General features: G+C 38.8%; 1 long non-coding RNA gene across 1 annotated transcript; it reads right to left on the reverse strand.

The window, feature by feature from the left end:
* Positions 1–2,040: 2,040 nt before the first annotated feature.
* LOC132053473 (uncharacterized) lies at positions 2,041–4,783 on the reverse strand. Its single transcript, XR_009414124.1, has 2 exons — positions 4,476–4,783; positions 2,041–4,023 (listed from the first exon to the last, which is right to left on the reverse strand). It is a non-coding gene; the product is annotated as an uncharacterized LOC132053473 (long non-coding RNA).
* Between the last annotated feature and the right edge of the window lie 17,160 nt (positions 4,784–21,943).

Consider the following 21,943-nt stretch of genomic DNA (forward strand, 5'->3'; position numbering starts at 1 on the left):
ATTTAAGGAATTGCGGGAAAGAAACTACTCTCTCAAAACTATTTGTATAAAAAGGGGGGGGTGGGGGGGTTTGAAGTAATTATAACTATGTGAGTAAATGCATATTTATAAAGGAAGTAGTTAATGCTAATATATGCATAACAAAATATGTATGACATTTATTTTATATAAGAATAGTATGTATAATATAGAATAAGGAGACATATATATATATATATATATATATATATATATATATATATATATATATATATATATATATATATATATATTATAAGAAAATAACGTATATATGTGATATGTATTCATGGGTAACTAAAAAATAGTTATTGATGACGTGATAGTATTATATAGATGCATATAATGTAAAGACGACCAAAGAAAAAAAAAACAATGGAAATAAGGTAGTATATGTATGGTACGTGTTTTTAAAAATAATAGTATGTAGGCATACTCATTGTAAAGGAGAGTAATTAATACGAGTTGTAAAATTATATGTACTAGGCATGTATATTGTTTACAAAAGAATACATGTGTATTTTTGAAGCTTAGGTATAAATATGGTTATTGTATATAAGGACAGTATACGTAATATAGAGCATGACAATACATATTTTTTATGAGAAACTAATATATACATGGAGTATGTTTATCATATATAAAAATAGTATAAAATGTATAATTTTAGAAATAGTCATGGAAAATATAATAATATGTATAAGTACCGTGATATATATAAGTACACACATAGCGTAAAGATGATTGGATGAAAAAAAAAAGATAGTATATATATGTATGTGTATAAACAAAATAGAGTATGTACCTTGCAGTCTTGTAAAATAGCTTGGGCCACCATACTTGAGCCCTCTATAGAGTTCTTTTATTAAACTTGCAGATCGAGCTGCTCAAAATTAGTATTTCTAAAGAAAATAATTCGACCTTATGTTTTGAAAATCATTTGAGCCGGTGCAATTGAGCTAAGTTTTATAAGAGAATGAGTTTTAGCTCCTAAAAGGCGTGTGTTTTAACTCTAAAACTTCCTGCACTTGAGATATAAATAATTAGGCATTTTTTACCTTTTAAACCCTGTGTTTTGGGGATCTAAAAATCAGCATTTTTCTTATATATATAAAAAAATCTACTCCTTTGTTTCTCTCGAAACATGACATTCCTCATTTGGAAATCTCTTCTCTGCTAAGTAATATTCTAAAATAATCTATTGGGGGTAAACTAAATTTTTAATAAAAAGAAGTCTTTAAGTTTTTAATCCTTAGTTAAAAAAATGTTTATAACCTGCGAGGTGCATAAACAAAAGCAAAAAGAGCAATTGACGATCACTATTCTAAGTACTAGCTAAGTCAAGACTAATACCCGAAAAGGGGAAAAGGAGCTAACGTTTAAACTCACTATCATACTAGTTCACCCACAAACAGAAAACAAATACACTACAAACATACCAAAGAATGTTAGTCAAGAATACAAACATGTAATTAAGCCAATACAAAGGTGTAAAAATTTGAAGAGACGAAGGAGGACGGAGACTCTTGATGCGAAAGTAGGGGACAGCGAGACACGAGCAAATAAATCTCTTCTCTTGCTCTCGATATAGGCGAGAATCGGAGTTGCCATAACTCCTACTGCTCCCTAAGGTTCCTCATAAAAAAAAATAGGATAAAGGTAAGGATTAGTGATACCCTTAATTGATCTTAATAATGCCAAAATCTAATGAGTAAAACATGCCATCAAGAACAAATAATTTACTAGATTTAGCACCAAATATTCAGCCAACTTTGGAAAGAGATCAACCCGACTTAAGTAAACGTCTCAAAATAAAGCAAACACACCATGATCTAACTTATGCGCATTATGCGCCGAACCTAAGCTCTACAGTATTTAAAAGTTGAACAATTTTCACACCTTTATGTGTAGCATGTCTCTTACTTACAGAACCATTATAGGCAACCAAATGAGTTCAAACAATTCTAACCAAACCAAACAATTTAGTGAATAAATGAGAGTTAATTGTTATGCTAGGGTATGGTACTTCAAAATAGGTTCAAAATAAATTATGTTCGGCTTCCCAAATCTCTAACACTTCCATGATGCTATATGAGTGATCAGAAAAGCCAACACACTTATCATCCCATTAGCAAACCAGTACAAAAAGAAACACCTTCACAAAAGGAAAAGAGATCCTTTCAAGTTCTTAAAGCATTTGTGGCTCCAAGTTCTAAAACCCAAAAATTATAAGTATGTATTTGCCAAAACAAAAGCAAGTTGGGCAGAGAACCTTATTAGCATATTTTCACGCACACAACAACCTCCAAAGTAGCACAGCAAACTACTACTCCTTTTAAGAAATACTCAACGCGTGAACAACTAGTCTTGTTTTAATACCTGGTCATTTCGTTCGAGATTTGGAAGAAAAAGTACCCAAGACTAGTTCTACAATGATACCATAACTCGACCGGTTTAGCGAGAGAAAGAGGAACATGATTCAAATGGTTTTATGCACCCATTTTTAAGGCGACAATCCAACTCAAACATGTTAGGGTCTTAAGTCTAACATGATGCAATCATGGCTTATAAAAGACTCAAGGCGGAGAATTATAAATAGGCCATTTGATTGTTCCCACAGGTTCACATTTTTTTTTTTTTTGGAGACCTTATAACCACAACTCTTGAGAAATTAGTTCTATGGACTTAAATCAAATCCTAATGATGTACCTCAACTAAAGACATTGGACGACAAAAAAAATAAAAGGGTCCCAGGACTCTAACTCATCAATCATGCTTAGATAAAGAATTTATACATCCACCATCCTCCCAGAACAAGTTAAAGCTATTATTTTCAATTGAACAAACTCAACTCCATTATTTCACATAGTTTATAAAGCCAGTTGCTCTCTAAATACTAATTAAGCATCTGCTCAAGCGGGAAATAACAACCATAGCTGCATATTATTAGTAAATCACCATGAGCATGAATGTCCTGTTTACTTGGTTCCAACCAAAATAGTAACTTTTTAACCGGAAAACAGTAGCCTTTCTAGTTAAAAACAGTAGCTTTTTAGTTAAAAAAAAAAAACAGTAGCTTTCTTTTTATATCAAAACAGTAAATTTTCCTTAAAAATAATAACTTTTTCTCTCGAACAAAACATCACCCTTTTATTTGATCGAACTTAATAACCTTTTCTTTTCAGTTATAAGGCATCATATATTCACATATAGGTTTCTAGACAGAGTCACGGCATGATATTTTTAGTCATAAGGTCTAAATGAATTTTATAGTAGAGCTTTAGGAAATCGTATTAGCAGCGGCTGTGTTATCAACCATTTTATTACTAAAACAGGGACAATGCTAACCTTTCAATGCCTTCAAACAAATAATGTTTCATGCTCATGTCCAAATGAAAGTAGAAAACAACTATTTGACACAAACATCTTAATATTGATCCATACTAGAACTGGTTTTGAAGACATGAATGAAGGATAAAACATGATTCAAGCCATCTATATCTACAACCTTAATGGTAAAAAGAAGATTGTGGGATGTAGACAGATTCAAACTAACGAAAACAAAATGATTATTCGAACCTATGTGTATAGACTAGAATTAACTACCAACAAATCAGGACATTTGTTTTGATGTTATGATTTATTTTAGCCATTTTACATGCTTGATTTTACATGATAAAACAGTCCCTTAAGGGATGCCACAACAGATATTTAGACAAGCGACACTACTTTTCATGTATTCAGCAAGTTCAATGATCATTTTCTTTAAACGCTAATAGATTGCCATGACTATCTCATGTTTATTTATAACAAATAAAGTATGGGCAGATTCAAACAAGCGAACTCCAAAGAATGCTGAGAACAACAAAACAACAACACGACTACATTTCGATTTCTACAAAATTAAAGATGAAGAGAAGACGAATGTGATTGCCTTCTCCGGGACAGCGAACTGAGGCTATTGTCATCGTCGAGTCTCCGAATCCGCTAGAAGTAGTTTTTTTGCTTAGCCGAGAGCAACCAAAATTATACAGCCAAAAAGAACATAGAGTTAAAAAGAGGATTTTCTGAGAACTTAGAAAGAACTATGGATTTTTAGTTATGAAGACTTATGAAAACGAAAGGTATTTTCCAATTCAACTTTTTAGAGTAAATAAAGTTTTCTCTTAAATTCTGAGCCTATCTCAAAGGGAATTTCCAGCCTTCTCAAAACCTATCTAAAACAACCCATGAAGGCCGTATTTATAGGCAAACGCTGAGGGGGTTTCCACAGCTTCTTCCAGGGGATTTTGCCCTTGAATTTTGAATAAAAAGGAGGGAGAATTCTAAAATTTCAAAAAAAAAAATTAAATGATGAACAAAAAAGTGACAGATTTTCCCCTTTTCGGAGCGATTTGAAGGCTAAAGGTCCGAATCTAGTGGTTTCTTCATGGTTTTAGGCTCCAACGGATTGAAACGAGCCTTTATCTTATGGATTGTTAGAAGATCAGCTTAGAAACCCAAAGATCCTTGCGTGCTTCTTGATTAGGGGGTTGATTTGACTTGGACGAGCTGTTTGAAGCTCTGTTACTTGAAGAAAAGGGGAGAAAGGGATAGGGTTGATGGGAGGCGGCGTCAGTTACGTCAAAATCAGCTTTAACTGATGGTCCGATGGGTAAAGGGTGGCGGCGGCGAGGTGACGTTAGGGTTACGCTTGGATGGTGTCGTTAGGTTTTCTCTTGGGAGAGAAAAGAGTTGGTTTGGTTAGTCCATTATTACTGATTAGAAGACTTAGGGGGTGGGGGGTCTTTAGTTTAGATGGATTTGGGCCGGGTCGATGGGGTTTTGGGTTGGGTGTTTTTGGGCCACAGATTCGGTTTATGAGGAAAAGGGTATTGGCCCAATATTATGGGTAGATGAATTAATTCCTAATCCCTTTTTACTTCTATCAATTAATTAAAATATGCTTCTTTGTCCTAATTAATTCCCAAAATTATACACCTATATAAATTACAATACATGTAATTTAATATACGTATTTAGTTTAAAAAATAGAGCAAAAGATAATTAATACGGTAATAAGTAGGATTAAAGGAAAAATGCCAATGCCAATATTGATATATGAATATCAACATTATTTTTTTTTCGAGTGATTTTAATTATAAAAAAAAATGATGTTTAGTCATTTATAATTATAAAATATGATTTTTTTTTTTGGTAATTTCTAACAAACGATAATTCCTTAACTTTAGAGAAATATATCTCGAAAAATAGCGTAATAATTAGTGAAAATATTCTAAACTCATTTTTGGGGAATTCTCACGACTAACAAGCATAATGAAATTAATTAAACAAAAAAGGAGGGCCAAAATTGGGTGTCAACAGTGTCTATTCTTGAATTTTTTTTGTACCTTTGATTTGAATTCTAATGACTTGCTTATACGGTTAGTATCACTACTTGAATATTTGGCTTTCTGCATCTTTGAGAATACCCTGCCTATGTGTTGAATTACCATTACCTGCTAATCTAGTTGTGTGCATCTCTGGGACAGGGTTGAATAGAGCTTGTGACATGGCATGACTTGTAGGGAGTTTAGACCTATCTATGATGATTAAACGTGAAGTTAAAAGGACCTGAGTAACCTGCTAATGGCTAGCTGACCCATTCTATGACTCTGAATAACTTAATGAAACCTTGAGGAGGCTGAGAAATAGTTATGACCCTAACTTAAATGATCATGTCTGTTTATATGTACAGGTATTTGAAACTTTTTGGATTGAACTCTTGGCTGTGAATAGTTTGAGAAACAAGTTTCCACATGATCAAAAGGGACTGAAAGTGAGCTAAGATCACATAACCTAAGATGAGCCTTTTTTAAAAGGTGCCTTGGAGAAAGGATTAAGGAAGAACCAAGCCTAGTTTGGTTCATAGCACCTTTCCTTTATATAAAGGGCACCATGGCACTTCTATGGCCTGTGGGGTTGGGTGCTCATTATAAAGGACCTTGGGATCACATGGATTCTATTCCTGGACCAAGAGACCTCAGATTAGAGGTAGGTATACATTTAGGAATGATTGATGATTTGATTAAATAAAGAGTTTAAGTGTGCATATGTGTTTAAGTTAGGCACAAAAGGAAGGGTTTAATAGAAGTATGAAACTGGGATGTTAAATATTGAATCATTAAAGGTCATTAGGGCTATGAGATCATTTTCTTCAAGAACTCTGCTAAAGAAGCATGTTTGTCTTTTCTTTGAACCCTTTCATTTTTTTTTTCTCTGAGTTTATAATTCCTGCATGAATCTTACATATCCTTCCAACATCTTGTTGTCCTTATGTTAAGCTCAACTGGAACTTAAAAGATGTAATGCTTTACCCACTCCATGCCCCATAGACTTGCTTGTAATTTGGCTTGTCCATTTCCTGTTTGCTTGTCCAAACTGCACTACTATCTGTATATGATACCATGTCTTGTATATGGTAACCTAGACATAGAAAGGTTCTAGTTCTGCCTCTGCATACTGTTTACTTGTGCGATGAGTCTCATGTCCTGTGTGTCACATTTTCTAATTAGCATGTTACTGCTTCTCAAAGCGCCCTATTTAGTGTCTGATAGGTTGTGTGAGATACATGATCCTCCCATGCCTGCATTACTTAGAGTTGTGAATTTATCCTCGTGTCTGAATTAAACCTACTACTATACCAAACATACTAGAATTTGGGTACCGGTGTCCACGTAGGACTGTATGACTTATCTGGTTTGGAGTGTTTGTTTAAATGGTCTATGTCCAAGTATGGTCTTTGTGCAAATTAGGAATCAAGTCTTGCGCAAAGGGCAAGATCTGGCCAATCGATTGAGATAAGAGCCTTAGAATCTATTTAGGGATGAATATACATAAGGAATATATCTTAGGTCCATAGAAAAGGGAAAGTATACACCAAATATACACCTGGTGTAGACATGATATACACATTAATGTGTATATCTAGGATATATCGTGTCTAAAGGGAGGGGAATCTCGTTCAGTTTCAATTGCAAACTTAGTGTTCAACTAGAGCCTTAGAATGGGCCTAGCCCAGTGCGAGTTCAGCAAGGTAGAGGCCAACCTAAAAAAACTTAAGACAAAAGAAAGAGGGCTCAGGTATTTTATCTCCAGTACTTAGCCTTGGGCTGTAGAGGCCCAATGTTGTATACTCACGCGTGTACACGTTGTTCCTGATTATTCTGTATGTATATATGTGTGTGTATTGTACATTTATACTTATATGAGTGATAAGTATAAAAAATTATAAACTAACGGGTCCCTTTTTTTTTTCTCTCTCCTTCTCACTGCATGGCCACTTTGGGCCGAGACCAGCTAACTTGTTGGGCCAAAGGCCCAACCGGCGAATTTTTTCAATATAAATCGAGTCCGAAGAAGAATAAAAATGGAAGCAGATATTGTACACCTAGAAGGCCCAGCCATGGGTGAAAATGGCCAACTAGGGGCTTGGTACGCCCCTAGCCTCCCCTCTCTTTTATTGTCATTTGTTTATTTTTCTTTCTTTAAAGTGCAATTTTGTTGTATACTTGTATTTTGCACAAAGTTGTAAAAAACTCAGACACATATATTGGAATCTTTATTGTTTGAACTAGTCATCTTAGGACAGCAGTACTTATGCCATTTAGTCGACTTTAGGTCCCCAAAAATGAATTTTCAAAGCCCGCTTACTGTAAATAAATTTTCAAGACAAAAATGGAGATAAAATCGTTTCTTTAAATATCATTTTGAGAATGGACAAGTATAAACAAGCAAAACCAGATTAGTTTTTCCTTCAAAAATATACTAAGTATAGATTTCTAAAATATAAAAAGAAAGGTTTTGGGCAAAGACCCCAAGTAATTGAAGAGAACTAATGAGTTTTGGGTTGTAAACTGTGGACCACGTTTTAATAGTAAAAGGAAAATGTTTTTGGGGCCAAGTCCAACCAAAATTCAATATAGAAATTGGCCTGAGCCCAAAAAAAAGGGAATTTTCAGTGATATGATTTCGTCCTAAAAACCTTTTTTAACAAGTCCGTTTGGCCCATTGATAATGAACGTCATTTTATAATCATAAGTATTCGTAAATAACTACACATTTGTAAACAAAGTCTAACAAGGCGTTCTGAAACGTATTAAACGGATTGATCCGAGCCACGTATGAGTTGAGCATGAATAGAACATACTTATATTTATCATTTAAATGTAAACAAATCTTCATATCTTTTATAATAAACACTATCTTTATATATGACAGGAAACTATTGATATCCCAATATTATAAATTCAAACCTAAATACGCTATATATAAAGGATATATACTCAATTCATTTCCAGAAAAATAAATGATATGCAAATGACTGTCTTTATAAATGCGGGAAATAACACTAAATAAACAGTTCATGCAAATACTCATACATTGGAATTCGAAGGTCAACCGTATAGTACAGATCTTCAATACTAGGGTGCCTCACACCTTCCCTAGGGGATCACTAAAATCCTTACCGAGAACTTTGGACTGCGAAGGTTTTTTTTCACTGTACATGAATAAACCCTTCAAAACTGGTTTTTCTAAAACTTAGGTGGCGACTCTTTTAAAATAAAGTCCAAAGAGCACCAACGAGTTCGAAATAGCTTTTCCGAGCGTAACTCCGCCTGCAAAAATGCGAACCATTAAAGCCGCAACTCTATTTATTTATTTATTTTGAAAGAAGAAAGGCCAGGGAAAGGAACTTGTAATTATTTTCCACATCCAAATTATGTCACATCCTCTACACATACAAGAAGAAGATGTTTCAAAGAAGGAATTAATTGGTTAATTTGATACAATTGGGGAAAAAAGAGAATTTTCCACTTCTCATTTCACTTTCAACTCGAACGATCAATAAAAACACAATCTTGAAATTTCATGATAGGTGCAAAACTGTTTTAAATTGTAACAACCTGTTTGGTCGTTATAGTTCTTCCGGCGTTTTTGCCTATTTCTGAGCATTGTTTAGCTCACTTTTGATCCCAGGGGACCGTTGACACTCTCCCGAGGTGTGTAGACTGGATTCGGGCAACTTTGGTGAAAATATAGACTTTTAGTGAAAAAGGTTGACCTGAAGTTGACTTTTGGGCAAACGGACCTTTTTCGGAGTTTCAACAATTTCGAGAGGTTCGGACGGTCGTTTAGAACCTGTACATATATTGGGTTCGGTTCCCAATGCATTCGGATGCAGTTCGGGACATTAGATAGGAAATGGGAATTGGGCTTCGGGGGTTGACTCGATCAACAAGGCCTCCGTTGGAAATTCTGAGACCATGAGCGCGTTTGCAGCATATTTTTGTATGGGTTTAGGTGGTCGGGTTGTGAGCAGATGACCTCGGGAATAACCCGAAGTTTCGACCGAGGACTTAGAAAAAGGGAGGAAATCTGGTGTCTGCTGACCGCAAGGGCGGCACCAGAACCGCCTCAGCGGCACCGCTATGTCGTGTAATGACCGCTGGGGAAGCCATGTGTAAGGTTGGCCACACCGCTGTGGCGGATCCCCAGCCGCCGTGGTGGTGACGGGCAATTGTATTTCATTAGCGTGTCTTAAATAAGTCTTAGACCCTCATTATTTCATATCTCGATATTGGAGCTTAGAGAAACTGTTCTTGGCGATAATTTAAAGAAACTCTCTGAGGTAAACTTTGCCTAATCCCTTACTCTTCCTTAAACACAACCATCTTAGATTTTTCCCTTCCCTTTAACATTCCCTTAGAGATGGAATTTGGAGGAGGTTTTGGAAAACTTTACCTTAGGGTCATGTATGATAAATTGATGATGTTAATGCTAAAATTTGATGAATCTAAGCTTATTGATCATATATCTTCCACTTTTAACATGGAATTTCGGATTTGGAGACTTAGGGTTTATACCCAATTTGAGAGTTTTTACTTGAAATCAGATTTAGGCTAATTCTTGAGTTAAATCAACAATTAGTGGTTGGGTTATGATCACCTAGTACTTAATTTGGTATTTTCCCTACGAATTTCCCATTTTGCTCTTGTGGGCCCATTTTCCTAATTTCTAGGGTTAAAATGGACCTAGTTGATATCATAGCAATATTAGTATCAATCTTTATGATTTCTAATATAGAATTCGATTATGCTTAGACTACTTTGGTTCTGAGCTTCAAAGGAAAGGAAAAGCAAAAGAGTGACCTGTTGGTTTTGCGGTTCGGTAGTCCAGGTAGGTTATGGTTTACCTTTGGTGAGACTTCGTATAGTGGATCACATATTTAGATTATGATGTCGGAGACAGCATGTGAACCTTCAGGTATGAAGTTGGAATGGATGTTGCCTTAGGTTGGGCCTTGATGTGTGTTGGGACTAGCCACCCCGTTATGTGTGCTTGATTGTTTAATTGTGTTGGCTTGACGCCATGTGTGGTTGGTAGATATCGAGTTTTGTTGTGTTCCGGATCTGAATAGAATTGATATACCGTTGTTGGTATTTGTGTTCAATATATGTTGTCGTACCCATTGGTGGTACTTGAGTTATAGATATATATTGGCATACCCACTGTTAGTACTTGACTTATTGATATATGTTGGCATACCCACTGTTGGTATAGTGATGTGATACGCTGTTGGCATACCCATTGAGGTAATTGTGATATAACTTGATTGTTGATGATTGACATATGCATTGCATGCATTCTCTCATATTCATGTATGGACGATACCCGGTGGTGATCCGGTATCATTGATTGAGCGAAATTGATATTTGATAAACTCTTTTACTTCAGTGATTGTGAAAAGGCTGATGTCCGAAGATTCATTCCGAAATAGTTGTTTATATGAAACTGACATTTTGATGAACTCTTTTACTTGAGTGATTGTGAGAAGGCCGATGTCCGAAGATCCATTTCGAAATCGTTGATTTGTGAAACTGATATTTGACAGACTCTTTTATTTGAGCTATTGTGAGAAGGCCGATGTCCGATGATTATATTCGAGCATCGTTGTTGCATGGCCGATTCTAATGTTATCCCGAAATCATTGTTAGTGTATGGACTTCGCGAGTCCCCCAGGGCGGTGCCGATGAGACTCCCCCTATGAGCAATTAACCAGGGTCCCATTTGTCTGTTGGGCAAAGATCCGGGATGGGTGGCACTTAGACTTCGCGAGTCACGCAAGGTTATGCTACCGAGACGTCGATATTTCCATCCTGAGTACATGTGTACACCTCATTTGTATGGCATGGCATCGCATTCATACCATTATTGCACTGCATTGCATTTTGACTTGTTTGAGATGTTGCGATGATTGGATTGTGATGATTCTGTTGTGATGATCGTATTGTGATAACTTTATCGTGGTGATTGGTTGGATTGGATATACTCAGACTTATCCTATTTGGGTTTGGATGTTGCATAGGTGATGACGGATACTTGGTTGCGATTATATTGTCTCATGCTTAGTTGGTTTATTTTCTTATCTACGTTATTTTATGAATTGTGTTAACTATGATTAGTCAGCCTATGATGCCTACCAGTACTGTTGTTTGTACTGACTTGCACTTATTGCATTCTTTTATGAATGCGGAGTACCAGGTCGGATCTATTTTACGTGACACGTGGCTGATCGACATTTCAGCTTCCTCTCGACTTTCCAGGGTGAGCATGGCGTCCGCTGACCTTAAAGACTCTCCTATTACTTATGTCTTACCTTCTATTCTGAGACATGATTTGAGATTTCTTATGTATTATTATTCAGACTTTTAGTATTCCGATATAGATGCTCTTGTATGTCAGACCAGATACTAGGGTGGATTTCATTTACTTCCGCACTAGTTTATATTTTAACATATTATGCGACTTATGTTATTTTACTTCCTTCCGCTATCTTTTATTAATTGTAAATGTTGAGTTAAGGGTTCGCCTACCGAGGTGGGAAGGGTAGGTGCCCGCACGACTTAGTAAAATGGGTCGTAACAATGTTGGTATCAGAGCCGTAGGTTACCTAGTCTTTAATATAAGAGCGTGTATAGTCTCGCGGATCGATACGATGAGCTCCGTACTTATCTGCGAAAGGCTATAAAACATTTAGAAAACTTCAAATTCTTTCATTCCGTTGTGCTACTTTATTCAAATTGGTATTTGGAAGGACCAAATTGGTATTTGACTCTTATCTCTTCTCTCACAGATGGTGAAGACTCGAGCTACGATGGCCCGAGGTCAGGTGCCAGAGCCCGTAGCTATGGCTAGCATCTGAGGGCTCACTACAATCAGAGGACGCCGCAGAGCGAGAGGCCATGGGGCTGCCCCAGCCAGGGCAGAGCTTCTGCAAGGGCCAGCGATGAGAGAGGTCTCTATCTCTCGAGCACGAGTATCAACCACGTAGAGACCGAGCTGTAGAGGATGGTGTGGCCCCAGCCCAGACACAGCCTAAGGTTAATTCTGACTAGGCCATGTATGGCACTATGGCTAGGATTCTACTTCAGATGCCCAACAGGCGGCTGCCAGTGTCACTACTCCCGGCGGGGGTTCACAAACTAGGGTTGGGGCGCAGACCCCCTTAGCAGGGACCTATATGGGTAGCACATCCCGCTGCAGTTATGGCTCCTTGCATTGATGCTATACCGCTCCCGGTGAGGATTTTAGGCCCATGGATGGCACTTCTATGACTGCTGCCGATCAGGAGCTGGTGGGGAGGTTCAGGAAGTTAGAGCCACCAAGGTTCTGTGGTACTTCATCTGATGATGCCTATGAGTTTATTCTTGATATGCATGAGTTTCTGCACCGTATGGGGATTGTGGAGACCCACGGCGTTGATTATGTCCTACCAGTTTTGCGGTGATGCGAAGACGTGGTGGCGGTATTTCGTGGCTTCAAGACCTGAGGGTTCTCCTCCTTTGACTTGGACTCAGTTCTATCGGGCCTTCCTTGAGAAGTATGTGCCCCCGTCTTTCAGAGAGGTTCGTAGGGAGCAATTTTTACACCTTGAGCAGAGGGGCATGTCCTTGTAGTCTTATGTGACCCGTTTTCTCTATTTTGGCCCGATACTCTACTCCGTTGATCCCCATCGAGGCTGATAGGATCAGGCGCTTTATTGGAAGACTATTGGGCTCTCTACAGATTTCTTGTCTTCAGATGGAGTGTATAGGGGCTTCCTTCCGATCCATTATCGAGCATGCTTCTATGGTTGAGGGCACCAAGGCCCGTGTTTTTAGTGGTGGTGACAAGAGGTCACGTTAGACTAGCAGTTTTGGGGGTTTTGGTACGAGGGGTGCCGATCAGTTTTAGAGGCCACCTCAGCCTTATTCCGGTCATTTCATGCATTCAGCATTATCGGCTTTCTCTAGTAAGCCACCTAGGTAGAGAGCTACTGAGAGTTTATTCTCTAGACCAGTGGACAGGGCTGCTTCATCCGGGTCTTCAGCTTTCGTGTTTCAGCACTCGACTTCTCTTACCTATTTCTCTTATGGAGAGGTTAGGCATTTTTCCAGGAGATGTCCCCGATCTAGGCTGGATTATCAGCCGCCAAGGACTCCTGCATCATCCGGTGGTCGAGGAGGGACTTCTTATAAAGGCGGTGCTCAGTCAGGCCGCGGTACTTCCCATGGTTCTAGAGGTGGGTCCCAGCCAGCTAGAGGCGGTACTCAGAGTGCGAGAGGGGAATCCCAGATTGGGCATGGTGGAGCCCATTGTTACTCATTTCCTGCTACGCCCGAGGCAGGGGCCTCAGATGCTGTTATATCAGGTACCATTTCTGTCCGTCATAGAGCAGTATCTGTATTATTTGATCTTAGATCCACCTATTCGTATGGATCTGCATTTCATGCCGTTAGTTGGAATTTACCCTGTGACAGCATAGATATACCTGTTCATGTGTCTACTCCGGTCGGAGATTCTGTGGTTGTTGATCGAGTCTACCGATCTTGTTTGGTTACTTTTATGGGGTACGACACTTGGGTAGATTTGATGATTCTTGATATAGTGGACTTTGATATTATATTGGATATGTCCTGACTTTCTCCTTACCATGCGATCTTGGACTGTCACACCAAGAAAGTCACTTTAGCCATGCCAGGCATTCCTACGCGTGAGTGGAGGGGTACTCCTAGCCTCGCTCCGAAGAAGATCATTTCCTTCCTTCAGGCGAAGAAGTTAGTAAGTGAGGGGTGTTTAGCGTATTTGGTGCATGTTCGTGATATGATTGTTGCATCTCCACCCCCTGAGTCTATCCCTGTTGTGAGTGAGTTCGCAAAGGTATTTCCGTCAGATTTGTCAGGTATGCCACCCGATCGTGACATTGATTTCTGCATCGACGTGGACCTAAGTACTTTTCCTATTTCCATCCCACCATATCAAATGGCACCTTCCATGTTGAGGGAGCTTAAGGAACAATTGCAGGATTTATTGAGCAAGGGGTTCATTAGATCGAGTGTCTCCCCTTAGGGTGCTCCAGTGTTATTTGTGAAGAAGAAAGATAGGACCATGAGGATGTGTATTGATTACCGCCAGTTGAACAAGATCACTATCCCAAACAATTGCCCTATGCCTTGTATTGATAATCTATTTGAACAGCTTTATGGTACTTCCGTGTTTTCTAAGATTGATTTGCATTACGCTATCACCAGTTGAAGATCAGGGCGGAGGATATTTCGAAAACAGCCTTTCGGACGAGATATGGCCACTATGAGTTTTGTGTAATGTCTTTTGGGCTTACCAATGTCCTAGCGACATTTATGACCTTGATGAATTGCATCTTTAGGCTGTTCCTTGATTCCTTTATGATTGTGTTTATTGATGACATCTTGGTGTATTCGAAGAGTAGGGAAGAGCATGAGAGCCAAATCTATACCGCCTTGGGTTGTTGAAAAAACATAGTTTGTTTGCTAAATTTTTTAAGTGTGAGTTCTGGTTGGAGTTTGTAGCATTCTTGGGCCATGTGGTGTCCAAGGAGGGGATTATGGTTGATCTACAAAAGATTAAGGCTGTGAGGGGTTAGGCGAGGCCCACTACGGTTATTGAGATTCGTAGTTTTATGCGTTTGGGTAGCTACTACCGTCACTTTGTAAAGGGTTTTGCTGCCATTGCTTCGTTTTTTACCAGATTGACTCAAAAGGATGTTCCTTTCTAATGGACGAATGATTGTGAGGAGATCTTTTAAAAGCTCAATCTTCTTTTGACCACAGCCCCGATCCTAGCCTTACCCGTGGAAGGCAAAGACTTCGCTATCTATTGTGATGCTTCATTATGGGTTTTAGTGCGATATGGAGATAGGAGGGTAGAGTCTTAGCTTATGCTTCCCGTCAGTTAAAAGTTCACGAGAAAAATCAGCCTACCCATGATTTGGAGTTGTTAGCCGTAGTCTCCGCCTTAAAGCTTTGGAAGCATTACTTGTACTGTATACATTGTGAGGTTTTCACCGATCACCGTAGCCTTCAACATGTGCTTACTCAGAGAGATCTGAACGCTAGGCAGCACCGATGGGTGGGGCTCCTGAAGGACTATGACATCTCTATTATCTATCACCCTGGTAAAGCCAATGTGGTGACTGATGCCTTGAGTTGCAAGGCAGTGAGTATGGGGAGTTTAGCTCGATTGATCACTGTCGAGCGTCCGTTGGCCATGGAGGTTTAGACTCTGGCCAACAGTTTCGTCCGTCTTGACATCTCAGCCTCGGGCCGGATTTTGGCTTGCATAGAGGCGAGATCATCGTTATTGGATCGGATCAAGGCTTATCGGTTCGAGGATTCTCAGTTGAGAAAGATCCGAGATAGGGTGTCGAGAGGGGAGGCCAAGTAGGCCATGATTGATTCTGAGGGCATTTTGAGGATTAGAGGACGCGTGTGCGTTCCTCGTGTTAGTGATCTGATTCAATTGATTTTATCTAAGGCCCATAGCTCTAGCTATTCCATTCATCCGGGAGCTACTAAGATATACCATGACTTAAGACAAAGACTATTGGTGGCGTTGTATGAAGAGAGATATAGTTGATTTTGTGGTTAAGTGTGAAAATTGTCAACAGGTAAAGTATGAGCACCAGCGACCCGTTGGGATGTTTTAGAGGATGCCCATTCCCGAGTGGAAGTGGGAGAGAATTACCATGAATTTTGTCATGGTTCTTTCGAAGACCCTTTGGCAAGTTTGATTCTATTTGGGTGACAGTGAATCGGTTGACTAAGTCCGCTCACTTTGTTCCGTTTCAAGTTTCCTATACCGCGGAGAAGTTAGCCAAGATATGTATTCGGTGTTGAGAGGTTACATGGGATCCCTATTTCTGTTGTATCTGACCGGGGTACTATCTTCACTTCCCAACTCTGGAGAGCATTTCATGACAAGTTAGGTACCCGATTGGACTTTAGTACAGCTTTTCACCACCAGACCGATGACCAGTCCGAGCGGACCATTCAGGTGCTTGAGGACATGCTGAGAGCGTGTGTTATTGACTTTGGTGGTCTTTGGGATCAGCACTTGCCCTTGCTAAAGTTTGCATGCAACAACAATTATCATTCGAGTATTGGTATGGCTCCTTTTGAGGCCTTATATGGTAGGAGGTGTGTTATATCCCGTATTTTGTACGTCGGGACATTCCGAGCTAACCACGAAAAGTTAAGGACAAGACTATTCCGGGATACGAGATTGAGACTTTTGACATCCGATTTTGTTTTAGGCATAAGTTGCTTATGATTTTATTGGCATGAAATATTAAGAAAGATTTGGGGCTAAAAGTGAATTATTAGAAGATAATAAAATTTTCATAAAATCGCCATATATGGCCATTTGGCCGTGTGGCACTAGTGTGGTTCCCACAACATGGCTTGGCCAAATTAAATTCATCCAAGCCATGTGTGGGCCATGGTACACATGGATGAATTGTGTAGGCATATATTAGATGACTTAGCAAGTTATTTAGTCATCTTTTCAACTTAGAAGCTTGGAGAGAAATGGAGAAAAAAAAAAGAGGGGGGTTCGGCCATGGCTGGCAATTCATCCCATGGGAAGAAATGATCATGAAAAAATTATTTCTTCTAGGTTTTCAACAAATTGGAAGGTCTAATCAACATGGAGTGGTTGTTGGGGCAAGCAAAGCCTTTGTTCATGCAATTCTCAACCTTAGCCAAGTGAAGAACTAAGTGGAAAAAGGTAAGGTTCAACCCTCTTTAATATGTGTTATGGGTGATTTATGTATGTTGTAGTATGTAGAAACGGATGGAATTCATGAAATCATGCAAGTTGGGTTGTGGCCGTGAGGGCTATTTTTGGTAGACTATGACGGACAAAATTTTATTTGGTATTTTTGGTTGTTGTTGTATGGATTCTATGATGAGAATGATGGTCTAATGATTCAAATTGAAGTTGTAATCGTTGGTAGGTTGTTGGAGAAGGTAATGTGATTTTATCATAGTTTCTTGTATTATTGAGGTTAATGTTGTTAAAGTGTAGGTTGTTGGTGTAGTTTATGAATTTGGAAGAAAGAAATGTGTTGTTGTTGTCCCTATGGCAATTGGAAGGTTTCGGGTTTGTGGTATGTTGGTTGAGTCGTTTTGAATGCTATGCGGATTGTTTGAAGCATTCTTGAATCTCGTTTGAATAATTTCGGATTAGTACTTGAACGTGTGTGCATTGGTGTTAGTTTGATTGTATGTGGCTAATTTGAACGTAAATGGAATGTTGTCGAATTATGTAGAAAAGAGTTATTGATGTTAGAATGCATTTTGAATTAGTTGTTGATGTTGTTAGTATGGTTGTTAGTATTGTTGTTGAAGATTTGGCCGAGTTGAATTCTCGGGGTTGTCGAGTTTACGGAGGGAAATGCTGCCCAAATTTCTGTAGATAAAGTGCTAGCCTAGAATTGAATTCCGAAGTGCCTATGGCTAATGTTTGGTATCTAATGATATTGTTGTAGATTTTGGGAAGCCGAGACTTAAATTCGGATTAGCTTAGCAAGCGGATGAGGTATGTGAAGCTTACTCTTTCTTTCTTTTTGCATGTCTTAGTTGTGAGTAGATTGTGACACGAGTCTCGGGGTAACTCCATTCTTACGATCCGAGCACGTATACGATTCTTATTCACTTCTTGATGTTAACGTTCTTAATATGGTCAAATTATGGTTTTTAAGTCTTTTGTATGGTTGGATTTCAAATGTTGCATAAAGAATGTTGTTTTTAAAAGATTCCAAACTACGAACACCGTAACTTTCATAGACGAGCTCGGATCGCTTCGAAACGTTCGTAGGAGGTTCTATAATGAATAAGGTCTCCAACTTTCATAAATGGACTCGGATTTATTTGACACTCGTCCATGGGCCCCGAGACTTTCCCTTGTGTAGTACTAACGACTTTTGAAAGGATTTAGTGCAACTATCGTCTTAAACTTCGGACGTCGACTACCTACTTCTCTATCGAGTTTGTAAAGACGATTATGCCCCTAATTTCCATAAGTTATTTCATATGGTTTGATACGTATCTATGAGTCCTAAAGTTCTATTTGATATGTTCTCGAACGACACTCGGAAGAACCTTGATTTGACTATCGCCTTGGTTTTTAAATGACGGCTCATTTGATTATTCTATCGAGTCTTTGAAAAATGTTTTTAAATTTCATATGGTTACTCACGACTACCTCGTGTGCATTCCGTATTTACATCCTTCACCGAGTCCCGGCCGGTTATATTTCGTGCGCACTATGTTATATTCCGGAGTGATGATGTGTCGGTTCACCGAGCCTCGCTAGAGTGCCGGGATACCGTATATTCCTTTATATTTGGTGTTATGGCGTTATGATGTGATATGATGTATGTCGGGTTACGGAGATATGAAATCTTCCGGAGTATGATGTGTTATGGCGCCAACGACGGGCGGCGACCATATTCTAAGAGCCCCATGCATGATTTTTGTTTTAATGAGTAAGCATTTTGATATTTTCGATATTGCATTTACTTTACGTACTTCGGTTTTGATTATGACCCCGTTTACTATATTTCATGCTTTGCACACTCGGTACATATTCCGTACTGACCCCTTTCTTCGGGGGCTGCGTTTCATGCCGCGCAGGTACAGATACTTATTTGGATGATCCACCAGCTTAGGATTCCTGTTCAGCTGTCTTGGAGCGCTCCCTCGTTCTGGAGCCTATACTTTGATCCAGATTCTGTTATTGTATATATGTATATGTTTACTCACGGGTACGGCGGGGCCCTGTCCCGTCATATGATTCTGTTATGATTCTTAGAGGTCTGTAGACATATATGTGTGGGTTGTGGGTACTCACTGTTCAGCTGTGTCTGTGTGATTTGTGAATTGGACGTCCCCCTATACTATGATAGCCTTACCGGCTTATGTGTGATATCATCTGTTGAAAGATGTGATTATGATCTGTATATATATTTGTGACAGCTTCGGGGCGACGTTCCACTTTTCTGTATATATATGTCATTTGTATTTCGTATAAGTTATTCGTGCGCTATTTCTGATTAATGGGTGTGTACGGGTGCCCAGCTCGGGCACTAGTCGCGGCCTACGGGGTTGGGTCGTGACAGAAGTGGTATCAGAGCGGTTCGTCCTCGGATTGTCTACAGACCGTGTCCGGCAGAGTCTTGTTTATGGTGTGAAGCCGGCCACACTTATAAACGCGGGGCGCGGGGCATTTAGGAATCGGTGACCTTTTTACTGTCTTAGATCGTGCGATAGAGCCAAGTCATAGGAAATGAGATTCCTTATACGAACTTTTGATTTCGAGCAGAAGGACGACATCGACAGAAGAAGGCGACTGATGATATTGGAAGCTATGAAGCACGCAGGTAAGCTAAGGTACGAAAGGTATATGTCAAATAAGGTATTGAAATATGATCGAAATGTAAAGTTGAAATCCAAAAGGGAAAGTAAACAGGAAAGTGTAACAGGTGTGGTTCGAGTTGGACATACGAGGTAAGTCCATTGTTTTCATACCGTTATTGATCCGGGACCCCGTGTGTGCCGCGATTTGATATGATATATATATATATATATATATATATATATATATATATATATATATATATATATGAGGCATTGTTGGTATTTCCTGCGTGCAGGTTTTGGGATAGTAAGAAATATAGAGGGAACTCTGCCGAAATTTTTCTGGAAAATAAAAAGGGAATGAGATATGGGTTTGTGATATGTCTTGAAAGGTCGTGTCAATAGTAAGGATAGAATTTGACTAAGTTGCAAGTACGGCTGACCTTGAAAAATAAGTTAGCTGCTGAATTAATGGTAATGGTAATTAGGAGGTCGACATCGATATGGTAAAAAGAATTTGAAAAGGGCTTGTGATATTAAGGGATGAGTTAGAAGAGGTTGGAAAATCTTGGTAAGAGTGTTATATTAAGGTACCAACGGAATTGATAAGCACGGATAAATTATGACGAGATTATAGCCAGAAGAAATAATAGTATGATTGAGACAAGAGTATAGAGGAAAAAGAATTGCCACGGATATGAATGTACTGACAAAACAGCTTGTGAGATATTAAAGGTGAGATTAACCAGAAAGGGCAAAAAGTTAAGAAGTGTGATTCTATAAGGTTGATTACGAATAGGATATTATGTGAATATAATAAGGAATGTTATGAAAATGAGCAAAGCCTAGCGAGCAAAAAAAAAAAAAAAGATTAATTGGAAGGAGGAAATGAAAAAAAAAAAAGAGAGAGAGATAATGAAGTTCTTAATAGATTATGATATGTGTAGCCGAATAGAAAATTATCGAGATAACGAAAACGATAGTGAGCACAAAAAAAAATCATAGAGGAGATGAATAACGAAAGGTAAAGATGATGCTAAGAAATAGATTATGACGTATGATAAGAACAAATAGGGGTGAAGCAAATATGAAAGAAAATATAAAAAGTGAGATTAGGTAAGAGTAGTATTTTCCGAGAGACATAGAGGTATTATAAAATTCCTCGTGCACAGAAAAGAAGGATGGACATATACTGGAGGAATATGGTGAGGGGATGCTAAAGGAAGCACTCAGGATAGATGTAATTAAATGAGTACGGATATGGAACAAAAAGGGAATACATAGTTGTGAATTTAAAGGTGTAGGCACGACGTTATGGTGATAAGACAAGACCATTGTTGCGACGGACTTGGTGTGTTTTGAGTAAGTTGGAAGCCTGCATTGGATACATAGTAAGGGTAAAAAGGCACAAAGCACAAAGGGATACTGCGTGCACACGACTCCATCTCGAAAATAATGGAGTCTTTAAGTAACAAAGACGGTAGGCTTAAGGAACAGATGGTGCAATACAATTTCATCAAAAGAAGCAGATGGTATAGGTCGAGATAAAGACACTATTTCAAGAGAACTTTGGACACTCATCGTTGGAATATAAGTTCCACCTAACTGAGAATTTGGAATGCCTACACGTATTAAACAATTGTCGATTGGACTAAGAGACCCTTTCTAATTCGGAGGGAGGTGTGTATGAGAACGTTTTGAAATCTGTTAAGGCTTCAATTTACTCCAGATTAGGTGCGGAAGGTCATGCGGCGAGGTTGACGTGATCATATTTGCATCAGAACGTCGCCTTTCAACAGAGTCCCAAAGTTAAGCGTGCTGAAGTGGGAGTAATTTTAGGATGGGTGACCCCCTGGGAAGTTTACTAAAAGTCTTATAGAGTTGGACATAGGAGAGATAAATGGGAAGATAGGGTAGCCTAAGAGAAACCAGAGTACAAAGAGTGGGCAGAACCTTAAGAAGTCACGTGTAGGACGAGGCAATCGAACCGGTGAAAAAAAGGAAGGTGCATTACGGCTTTAGAATCGAGGTAAGTCGAATAGTGTTTGGAATATTTTGTAATAAGATGGTAGCAATTATGTATACGTATGTATATGACATCCCATACATGACTATATTGACATCCCCGCAATCGACGTTGTGACATATTGGAAGGCATTAATCGGACA

Source organism: Lycium ferocissimum, chromosome 1, assembly GCF_029784015.1.
Source record: "Lycium ferocissimum isolate CSIRO_LF1 chromosome 1, AGI_CSIRO_Lferr_CH_V1, whole genome shotgun sequence".
Classification (NCBI taxonomy): Eukaryota; Viridiplantae; Streptophyta; class Magnoliopsida; order Solanales; family Solanaceae; genus Lycium; species Lycium ferocissimum.